Raw genomic sequence first — 10848 nt, forward strand, 5'->3', positions numbered from 1 at the left:
TTGAGGTTTCGGGCTCGCTGTGGTATTGGGACAAAAAGTCCACGGGATTTTCTAACCTGGCTTTCCCTTGTCAGTCGTGCAGGGCCGGATGCGGCCTGGCTAGTCACAGCGTTTTGTCGTTCGGATGTGATTTAAATCCAACGTCTCGTGGATACGTTTTTGTGCACATAAAAGGATCCTAGAGACATAATTGGATTTCGAAATAAGAGTTGGCCGCAGCGCCGCTGTCCGGGTAAAGGGACGTGGGGCCTATATGTCCGTCTTCGGTAGCCCGGTTGGAGCAGAACGGTAGATCATTTCCAACAAACTCCAGATCATAATACGACTAATATCACATTCGAGACTCCTTTGATAAAAATGCCAATCACGGAAAGCGTTGTCAGTAGCGTAGCCCAGTCAATAGCCCAATCAGTGCAAAAATGTAGGGCGTTAAGCCCCCTGTCATTTTGCCCATCCCCTATATATTAATTAATAATTCATCGTTTAAATCATTATATTTTATTTCCACTCTGATCACTATTTAATATCCCAGGATTTAACTACTTTTGTGTTTTATTTTTGAACGAAACTATCCTTCTGTATATAATTTTTTTTATATTCGTGTGTTCTGAGGGAAATTTTGCTGTCCAATCCTGATATTCTTCTTAGGCTACTTTTAGTGAGTCATCATTTTAAACTAGTCTTTGTAAACCTTCAAAATAAATGACAAGACGGTTTTACAGTAAGCGAGGCTTTTCGTGTCTGTGTGTTCTTCTTTTTTCATGTCAATCATGTGCCCGATGAGAAAACTGTAATTGACACATTACCTCGACTGGATGCACCGCCGGTGTTTTTGTACTGGATGACAGAAGCTACCTTGTGTTTTAAGATTAAGAAGTTTTGACATGCGCATCTATGTTACAATTTCATGGAGAATCAACAAGGAGGGAACAATGGCAGGCCGTTTAGGTTGGTTATCACTATTCACAGTATAAATAACAATAAAAGTTAGCTGTAGTATCAGAGTTTACGGCAAGAATAACTTATAGGTCTGCTAACCGTTATTATCCAAATGGGCGCGTATCTGATCCTATCGGACACGGTCGTCAATGACCTCAGCTATGCCTAGTAGTAGTACTGTACTCAGTACTGTGTAGGCTACTACTAGTACTAGGCTACTTAACTCTAGGCTACTTACAACTTGCCAAAAAATATTATAATAAAAAACTGAAATGGTCCTGTTGAAACCCTACATCATGAATTGAATAATGCATTTCCCCAATGAGCATGATATACCATCTTAACATCTTTCATAAAACGTATTTATTTTTTCAAAGTCGATACTCAATGCAGAGAAAACCATTGGCTTCATCCCCGAGTTTTTAGGGACGAGAGTACGTAGTTTTGCTTGTCCTAAACGTTTTCATTTGTCACAGCATAATTATCTCTAAATCTACCTAGGCCTACACCGACAACAGGGAAAGTGGGAAAAGAAAAGCACCCGTGTATACGGCATGAGTAAGACGACCGCCGAACCATCCTTCAGAACCAGTCGAGGTCACGCACTTTTAGTTTTTAACTGAAAGACACATTATGGGCGATTAGATAAAGAGCTGGTAGTTCTCAGTCAAATTGATCCACTATGAAAGTGGGGAGAGAAAGGCACTCGTGTACATACGGCGTGAGTAAGACGACCGCCAAACCATCCTTCAGAACCAATCGAGGTCACACACTTTTAGTTTTTAACTTAAAGACACATATGGGAGATTAGATAAAGAGCTGGTAGTTCTCACTATAATAGTTAAAAACTAGATACTGTAAAGGGAATCTGCTGAAAATTTCAGTCAAATTGATCCACTATGAACCGAGATTTTAGAGATTGAATTTTCGGCCTAGCGTCGATCATCATTACTAAAGTCGGTAGAAAAAAACCATAGTCTCGATTATCCAATTCACGATTTAATTATGAATGGAAGTCGAACAGCAAATCGGAAACTAATCCAATAAACATCGCAGGGTAGTGATGCCATCGAGAGTTGATTATGGTCTCGATAAGTTAATTAATGTCTAATCAATAATTTAGATAACATTTCAGGCCTAAAGAAAGACCTGCAATAGGCAGATTTAGCTCTTTCATAATGTAATGTATGTTTAATGTAAACTATTCGTTTATTGTTTTCAATTTTGAGGCCTAGTTCGGTGATTGGGAACGCGCGCTTTACTAATAATAAATGATAATGTATTCTGTCAAGTGTGGTTCCATAGAGTAAGGCGCTTGCTCACTGCTCCGTGGGTGGGGTGGGGTACCGTACTAATGATCTAACGCGTGCACTTCAGATTATAAGGTCTGTCGTAGCGCCGATGAACTAATCCCTCTTTCGTCAAATAATATTAAGGTACCGGCACCGACGTGTGTATTTTATCTACGCGTGTTAAAATTAAAATTAACTATCTAAACGAAACGATAAAATAACAACGGGGTTGTTTAGCATTGAAAAAAGTAGGACGTTGAATTGAACCCCATTTCATTTCATTTCAACCTAAAGTAATTGACATTCATAGGCGTCGTACTTTATTGAACGAAAATGTTTTATTCTGTACTGTTTCAGATGGAGGGTTTAATCAACAACCACCACCCACTTATGAGCAAACTTATATGAATTCACCGGTAACCGGACAAACCCAATATGCAACACACCAAGTAACCGGTATCCCCTTTCCACCTGCATTAACACCACATCCACAAAGGGAAAATTTAATGGTAACTGTAAACACAATAGAACTTGCTTTCGATGTTATTGTTATGTTCATTAACCCGTCGTCAAATGACAATGTGTTCGTCATGTAAGATAAAGCGATCTCGTCATTTAATCACGCTAAGACTTAGATATCACCATAGAGGCAAGTGGAATATAAGTTAGCCCCTCGAACGAACGAACTCCGATCACCAGCATTGATTTTCCCAATATATGCTAGATTGCTAGTACAGTGCTAGGACTATCTAGGAAAAAGTGCTAAATTTTGGATGTTTGGGTTTGGTCCGGTTCACTGATTTTAATTGCTTGGTATGCTGATCTAAACAACATGTCCGTCTTGAGTAGCATTGCCCTAATATAAATTACATAAGCGTTGACAACTATTAACCGGCCAGTGGGAGTATCAAATAACTTAACATTTTAATTTCTAAAATAAAAATCTCATTTCATATAAATCTTTGATATGAGTTGTTTAGTCTTCCAAAAACCAAGTTTTATCATGCTGAGCTATTTTTGTACGCCCATATTTTCAAGTGGACGTGTATTGAGTCGCCCCTGTCAGCCCACAATTTATTTGTGGACATGCGGTTCCTTTTGATATTGGCATTTTATCCAATATTAAAATCTGTTCTAACATATCACCATTCCACCCTTATGATGGTTGAGTTCGAATTTCATGAAAATCGGATTGAAACTGCCCGCTCCTCGTTCGCAAATAGTATAAAAGTATATAATACCAAGGTTGTGGACACTGTAGAAGTCACAATTTTTTTATCCGATTTTGATCAAACTTAAAATATATGTCTATATTCCACGGATTTTTGTTTCTTTCCATATTCGCACATATCGGTCCGTAACCTCCTAGATTATGGACCCCGGGTGTACCAAAAATTACAGTTTATACCCGATTTTAAAAACCGTTTAAATATACACCGTTACACCCTGGGTTTGAATTTTGTGATAATCGGATCGAAGGCTGTGGTCCCTCTAACGATTTGTATCCGGTTTTGTAAAAACATAATATTATATGTTTATGTATCAAAGATCTCGGTTTGATGTTCGCGTATATTGGGCCTAACTTCTTGCCTTGTGGCCCCTATTGTACGAGAAATTGTAAGAATAATACTACGAGTTCTTGATGTGGAAATTTACACGGAAATATTTATTTATGGCTAGGGATATGATATCATATCTTTCTTATCTAAATTATATCCTGGTTATATATATTATATCCTGGTTATATATATATATATATATATATATATATACTATTCAAAAAAAGTAGGGGATATTTGATTTTGGTCGCATAATACTAAAATATGCAAATGACTACGAAAAAAGTCACTATAGAACCTAACAGAAGAAACATTTCCAGTTACATGTGACGCCCAAACGCACCAATAGCTACCGCATGGAATGCAGGTGATGCTTGGGATCATCATGGGGGTCCAACCCAAGATTTGCACGACTCTGACTTTGAATGTTACAGTCATTGTGGCATTGAATTCCAGGGTGGAAACATCAGTTTAATTGTTTTAGTGACCAGAAAACAAATTTTGATATGCGTCGGCTTACCCAAAATGAAAGGTTACGTGCCCTTGGCATGCTACAGATCGGCACAACACAGGCGGTTGTGGCGCGGACGATGAATGTTTCTCAGTCTGTCATAAGCAGGCTATGGTCCAGATACCGTGATACACAATCTGTACAGGACAGACCACGCTCAGGTCGACCAAGGGCGACAACTCAAGCCCAGGATCGATTTATCCGTACCTTGGCCTTGAGAAATCGTGTCATCACAGCAAATCAGATCAGCGCTCGTCTTCAAACAGACACTGGTGTGAGAGTGAGTGGCCAGACGATTCGGAATCGACTGCATAGGGGTCACCTTCGCGCCCGACGTCCTCGCGTGATCCCTTGTTTGAGAGATCATCACATTCAGGCAAGACGTCGTTGGTGTAGGGATCGTCAACACTGGGATAATCGACGCCGGAGCAATGTGATGTTTTCAGATGAGTCAAGGTTCACTGTTGATTTTTTGGACAGACGTAGGAGGGTGTGGCGTCGTCGAAACGAGCGCTTCCAAGACGTTAACGTCATCAGACATGATCGATTTGGGGGTGGTTCTGTTATGGTGTGGGGAGGCATCACTGTTGCTGGAAGAACGGTTTTACATGGTGTTGCAGGGCGTGTTACAGGCCAGTACTACCGGGACAACATCTTGGCAGTCCATGTTGTGCCGTTCGCACGACGTCATGGCCGCCGTTTCATCTTCCAGGATGACAACGCAAGATGTCACAGGGCCAGGATCGTTACAGGTTACCTCCAACAACAGAACATCACCACATTACCTTGGCCAGCACTGAGTCCCGACCTTTCCCCCATCGAGCATGTCTGGGACATGCTTGGACAGAGGTTACGTCAACGTCAACAACGTCCTGCCAATGTCCAAGAACTTGCTGCTGCGTTGCAACAGGAATGGGACAATCTGGACCAAAATGACCTTAGACGTCTCATTAGGAGTATGCCACGTCGGATCAATGCTTGTTTGGCAAACAGAGGAGGATTTACCCGTTACTGACTTGGTTGTGATGCTGTGGTAACTTTGCTGTTTGACCCCGGGTATCATTTTACCCTTATAATGGTCAGTCTGTGCCTTACTTAGTCTAACGATCATTTGGAATAAATCGATGAATGTGAACTTCATTTCATTTTGTCATTTGTTTCTTCGTCAGTTTCATTAGGTGACTTTAATAACACTTAAAAATCAAATATCCCCTACTTTTTTTGAATAGTATATATATATATATATATATATATAAGCAGGATCTAATTTAGATAAGAAAGATATGATATATCCCTAGCCATAAATAAATATTTCCGTGTAAATTTCCACATCAAGAACTCTGTGGTGACAGAAATGAAATGAAATGGAGTTTTAACGTCCTACTGTTCTGCTCCTAACCTGGGCTAATGAAGACGGGCATACGCCATACAGTGTGCTATGAGGGAAATTTTGCCCGGACAGCGGCACTACGGCCTACTCTTATATCGAATTCCAACTGCCAAGGGATCTTTTACGTGCACGCCAATGTGTACACGGGACCTCGGTTTTTCGTCCCATCTGAACGACTAGACAGCTTTCCTTGTCAGCCCCTCCGTCCTGCATCACTGACAAGGGAGAACCACGCCGGAAACTCTGAATGAACTTTCTCGGCCAATGCAGGGATCGAACACCCGACCTCCAGGCTAGCGAGCTAGCGTCTTACCCACTTAGCCACGTGATCCCCCTGTGGTGACAGAGAATATAAGTAATATTGTTATAATACATTATTAAAGGTGTACTGTTTTGTTGACATTGACAATAAATTCGCGTTAACAAAATAGTTTATAAAGTCTAGTATTGATGGCGATATTAGCGACCTTTGATTTTGGCTTGCTGTCGTACTGTTGTCTTTTCGCCTCAGAAGTTGATGTAGTCTCTACTTTCAAGGTCACTTTTCGACTTTCGTGTTTTGAAGGGGCGAAAAGTAGAAATTATAAATGGTAGTTATAGGCTTCCATAAGATTGTAAGACAAAATAAACATTTTACCATTGGTTCACGAATGCCTTTAAGTGCCATTTATAACAAGGGACTAGAAGGACGGGGCTAGATATATTCCACAAGTAACTCAAACGGTTACGTCATATTCCTATCTGGAGAGCATGCGCAATAAATACTAAATCAGTTTATGTACATTCATATTACATTATTATTTGTGTTGCGAACCATTTGTGTCAATTTCTAGGTCCTAAATATTAGCGATTTAGATCTTTTAAATAACAAATACATGTAGATTGTTTTGGGGTGACCTTTTCCCTGTATGTAAATAATCAGTAAATGTTCATATTTTTGCACCAAAATAGATAATTTTGGATCAAATTTTATTTTACTGATAATTGATAAGTTCGTAAATAGTATTGTACGATGGATCAATAGGCCATTAATATTTTGATATTGGCCCCTTTCTATAGAAATCAATATATAATTGGCAAGAGTTATACAATCGTAATGTGCTCAACAACCCTTGTTTTACTTATGAATATTTATCTCCCCAAGAAAAAGTTCCAAAATCATTTAATTGGTTAACATCAAATTGGTCAATATCAAAGTATATGAGTAAAATAATTTAAGATATTTTATACCCTGGCTTAGACAAGCTGCTGTAGATATTACATCAAATTAAAAAGCTTATTATTACATTATGTAATATTTGAATCAATTTTTTTAAATTTTATTAAATTGTTATTAAATTTGTTTATTTCTGTGTTTAATTTGATTAGTTTTTTTTAGAATCTAATTCCAAACCCATCTAGCTTTAGTGTTACATTCTAAATATAGAGCAGTGTAATTATGACACTTATACAATACACCATCTGAATAGATAATAATTGGGCTACAATTTATTGTCTTCGAGAGGTTGATGACGGGATTCTCTTCAACAAATCTTTGAGGTCACATTCCCAAACTTGAAGAAATCTGGCTGATTTCTAGTTGATCTTAAGACTGAGTATAAAAAGTTGTCTTCTGCTTGGGTAAGGCCATGAAATCTGTATATTTTAATTTTATTTTACTTTACGTCGGTGGGGGGTTGGATGGCCGAATGGTTAATACGTGTGCGCTGTATCATAAGGCCTGCCATTGAGTCACCTGGCGTGGTTTCGAATCCACGGTTGTACGTGACAAGGAGTAGGGTCGCCTGTCCAACCTAGTAGGTTTTCTCCAGGTCCCAAAATGACCTAGTTTGTGTCGAGTGGACGTTAAACCTCATTTTTCTCTCTCTCTATCTCTCTTTACGTCGGACTATCTGAACTACTATCTAAACTTTCATTTAATTTCAGGGACCTCAACTTGGACCGTGTGGTGGGACTGGCATATCCAGAAAACAATTTAATATCTTATTAGGGTGTGTACTTTTCATTGGAATGGTGATGTGGACTACATATTATTTTTGCAACAGGCAACAGGACGTAACATGTTTACCATGTGTTAATGGAACTTATATTTAGATGAATTCAAGAAATACTCAAAAGAACTGCTGTCAACTTGATAGATATTTAAATGATAGATCGTAATAAATGCCTTTAAACAATGCTTAAAAAGTCAGTAGTTGCACGTCTTTCCTGTCGAGCGGCTGCAGAATATACAATGGTTGGGCCTACATATTTCAGTAAGATGGATGGGGGGGGGGCGACAAGGGAATCTAGAAGAGAACTAGTACCAGAATTCGTCAAAGAAAAAATATTAATTACCCCAATAAACTCTTGGGTGGGGTTGAATCGGTAAGGCGCTGACCCGCTATATAACCAGGAGGTCCCAGCTTTGCGCAGCGATGTTAGCTGAGCAAGGTTCACAGAATTTTCTAGTCTTGCGGGGGGGGGGGGCTGACGAGGAACAGCGTTTTGTCGTTAGGTAAGACCTAAAACCAAGGTCAAGGGTCCTTGACAGTTGGTGCACGAGATAAGAGTAAGCCGTAGCGCCACTGTCCGAGTGAAAATGTAACTAATGTACACTGCATGGTGCATGTCCGTCTTCATCAGCCCGGCCGGTCATTTCATTTCCAACAAATTCTAGAAATTGTAATACAATTAATATCACATTTATTAATCCTTTGCTGAAAATGCCAATGAATGAAACGAGACTTAGTCAATGGAATCGCCAGGAAATGTTGTCAGGCGTTGTCAGTAGCGTAAGCTGTCCGAGCGAATCTCCCCGTTTTCAAAAGACCAGTCCGTGCAGAAAAGTAGTGCATTAAACCCCATGTCATTTCGCCCACCCCCTATATTGATCTATCTCGAGGCTCATTATATTTCATTTCCACTCTAATTCAACTTTTAATTTCTCATGATTGAACTACTTTCGTCTTTTATTTTTTAATGAAACCGTTACGAGACTTGCATTCTGAATTCCGTTGGGGCAATCCTAGTAGTATATGAAATTAAAAGAAATACACCATTAATTTGACTGGACAGTCCTGATATTCTGCTTATTGAGCCGAGCAAGCACCGTACTAGCTGGGCCTTGTTAGAAGTAAAGGATGGAGGCCTGAAATGAATTGGAATAGGGTTTAACTTCCTACTTTGGGAAAATAACATTATCGAAAGAACCCCATGACAGGTCATATATTATGTTTGCATGACATTACTACTAATGTTGCCTCGGTAAATTCTGGATATGGGTACCATGCATAAGGCGCCTATAACACATCTCAGTCTAAGAATGTTACAATAATTTAAATATTAGATGCCCCGTTTTTAAGCCTATAGCAGAGTTAATCAATAACAGTATCATATACAAGGAGTAGGGTCGCCTGTCCAACCTCGTGGATTTTCTCCGGGTCCTCCGGTTTCCTCCCACTGCTAAAGACCCCTACGCGCAAGCGAATTATTGAAATAAAATTAAACCATATGTTGGTCCCAAAATGACCTAGTGTCGAGTGGACGTTAAACCCCATTTCTCTCACTCACTCACAGTATCATATGATCTTGACTAGTCACTTGATCTGTTGTGTGCAATCCATAAACTGTCGCCTGCATATTTTGTGTACGCCCACATCAGATTGCCCAACAATTGCTTGTTGCTTCAGCAAACAAATATAACAGCTTGTGTGTGTTAGGCTGAAACGAATAGCCACTTTCTGCCAAGCTGGGCTAACGGAGACCGGCATAGGCTGTGGCCCTACGCAAATGTATACACAGAACTGCCGTTTTCCATCCGAACGACTCAACACTGTTTCACTAGGGCCCTTCGCCCTGCCTGACTGACAAGTGGAAACCATGCTGGATATTCCACTGGAAACTTTCTCAGAAGGCCAGATCAAACCCACATCCTCCTGGTTAGTGAGCTGGAGCTTGACTTACTTAGCCAACATGGCTTCCACTCCCTGCCAAACATATAATAGAGAATAGAAGATATTTTGATATAATTGTTTAATATACAACATCCAATATATTTATATTATTATATATATAATATCATAAAGCATGCGGTGTTGTGACTATGAAATACTAATAATTACATATATATATATAGATCTATATGTAAGAGTAAATATATAACATAAAATAGATTATTGCATTAATGGCAGTAGTATTGTAAAATGTAAGATGACAAATGATGACTTTCTTAATTATTACAATTAACATAATTCTGAACATGAATGCAGCACTATTCTTTTCTCTAACTATTTCAAGATACATTCCATTGAGACCTGCGATTTTAATTTGATCACCATCAATTAAAGGTGAATGTATATTTGCTGTCCAATGCTTTTTGTGGGGATGCCCCTTCTATTACAAATATCTTTAATTACATACAACTCTCTTTGAATGACCAAGCAACGCTTCTATGTGTGCAAATCATAACCATTTCACCCAGTATGTAGACTGCACTATTGTCAAATCTAACGCTACTGGTGGACAAAATACGATATTGCTCTGCTATTTAGTTTGTGTGGCTATTAATCATGGATTATAAGCACGGTTCCCTATAAAGTGTGTGCATGTGAATACAGGTTTTGCAAATGCACAAGGAAATTAATGTGCACACAATTATCTTGAAACAATTTCAAGTTTACATTTGTACAGATATCTTGTGCACATACTAGTATAAACTTTACACATCATAAATTTTTTTAGCACACTGACTACTAAAGATTTAAAGGAACATTATTGGTCATAAGAGATACTATATTTTCTGTTAACCCCTTAGCACTTTGTTCATGTGAATATTGACAACCCCAGTACATGTACCTTGAAGAAAATTAGACAAAAATTATATATTATTAATACCGGTACATTTCTGAACAAGCCGAAACTACTGTCCTCTAGACCACCTTATACTGGCCAAGGTTATAGGACCATATACATGTATTAGTTCTTGGGGCTCCACAGCTATTCACATGTTTCAGGCAGTCTAAGGAGCATGAGTTACAGGCAGTAAAAGTGCTAAAGGGTTAAAAATAAGTTTTGAGATTGGACAACAATATTGCCCGGTTTTAATATTTTCTACCAGGGGTGTATTCAATACTTATTGTTAAGTAAATCAGGTGTTCTATCATTTGACCAAGAGCT

The 10848-nt window shown here is 38.9% G+C and overlaps 1 long non-coding RNA gene across 1 annotated transcript; it reads left to right on the forward strand.

Annotated features, from left to right (window-relative positions):
• Positions 1 to 12: 12 nt before the first annotated feature.
• Positions 13 to 7853, forward strand: LOC130013113 (uncharacterized). The gene is made up of 3 exons (XR_008788479.1): positions 13 to 948; positions 2589 to 2740; positions 7618 to 7853. It is a non-coding gene; the product is annotated as an uncharacterized LOC130013113 (long non-coding RNA).
• The last annotated feature ends 2995 nt before the right edge of the window (positions 7854 to 10848 follow it).

Source organism: Patella vulgata, chromosome 6 (genome assembly GCF_932274485.2).
Source record: "Patella vulgata chromosome 6, xgPatVulg1.2, whole genome shotgun sequence".
Classification (NCBI taxonomy): Eukaryota; Metazoa; Mollusca; class Gastropoda; family Patellidae; genus Patella; species Patella vulgata.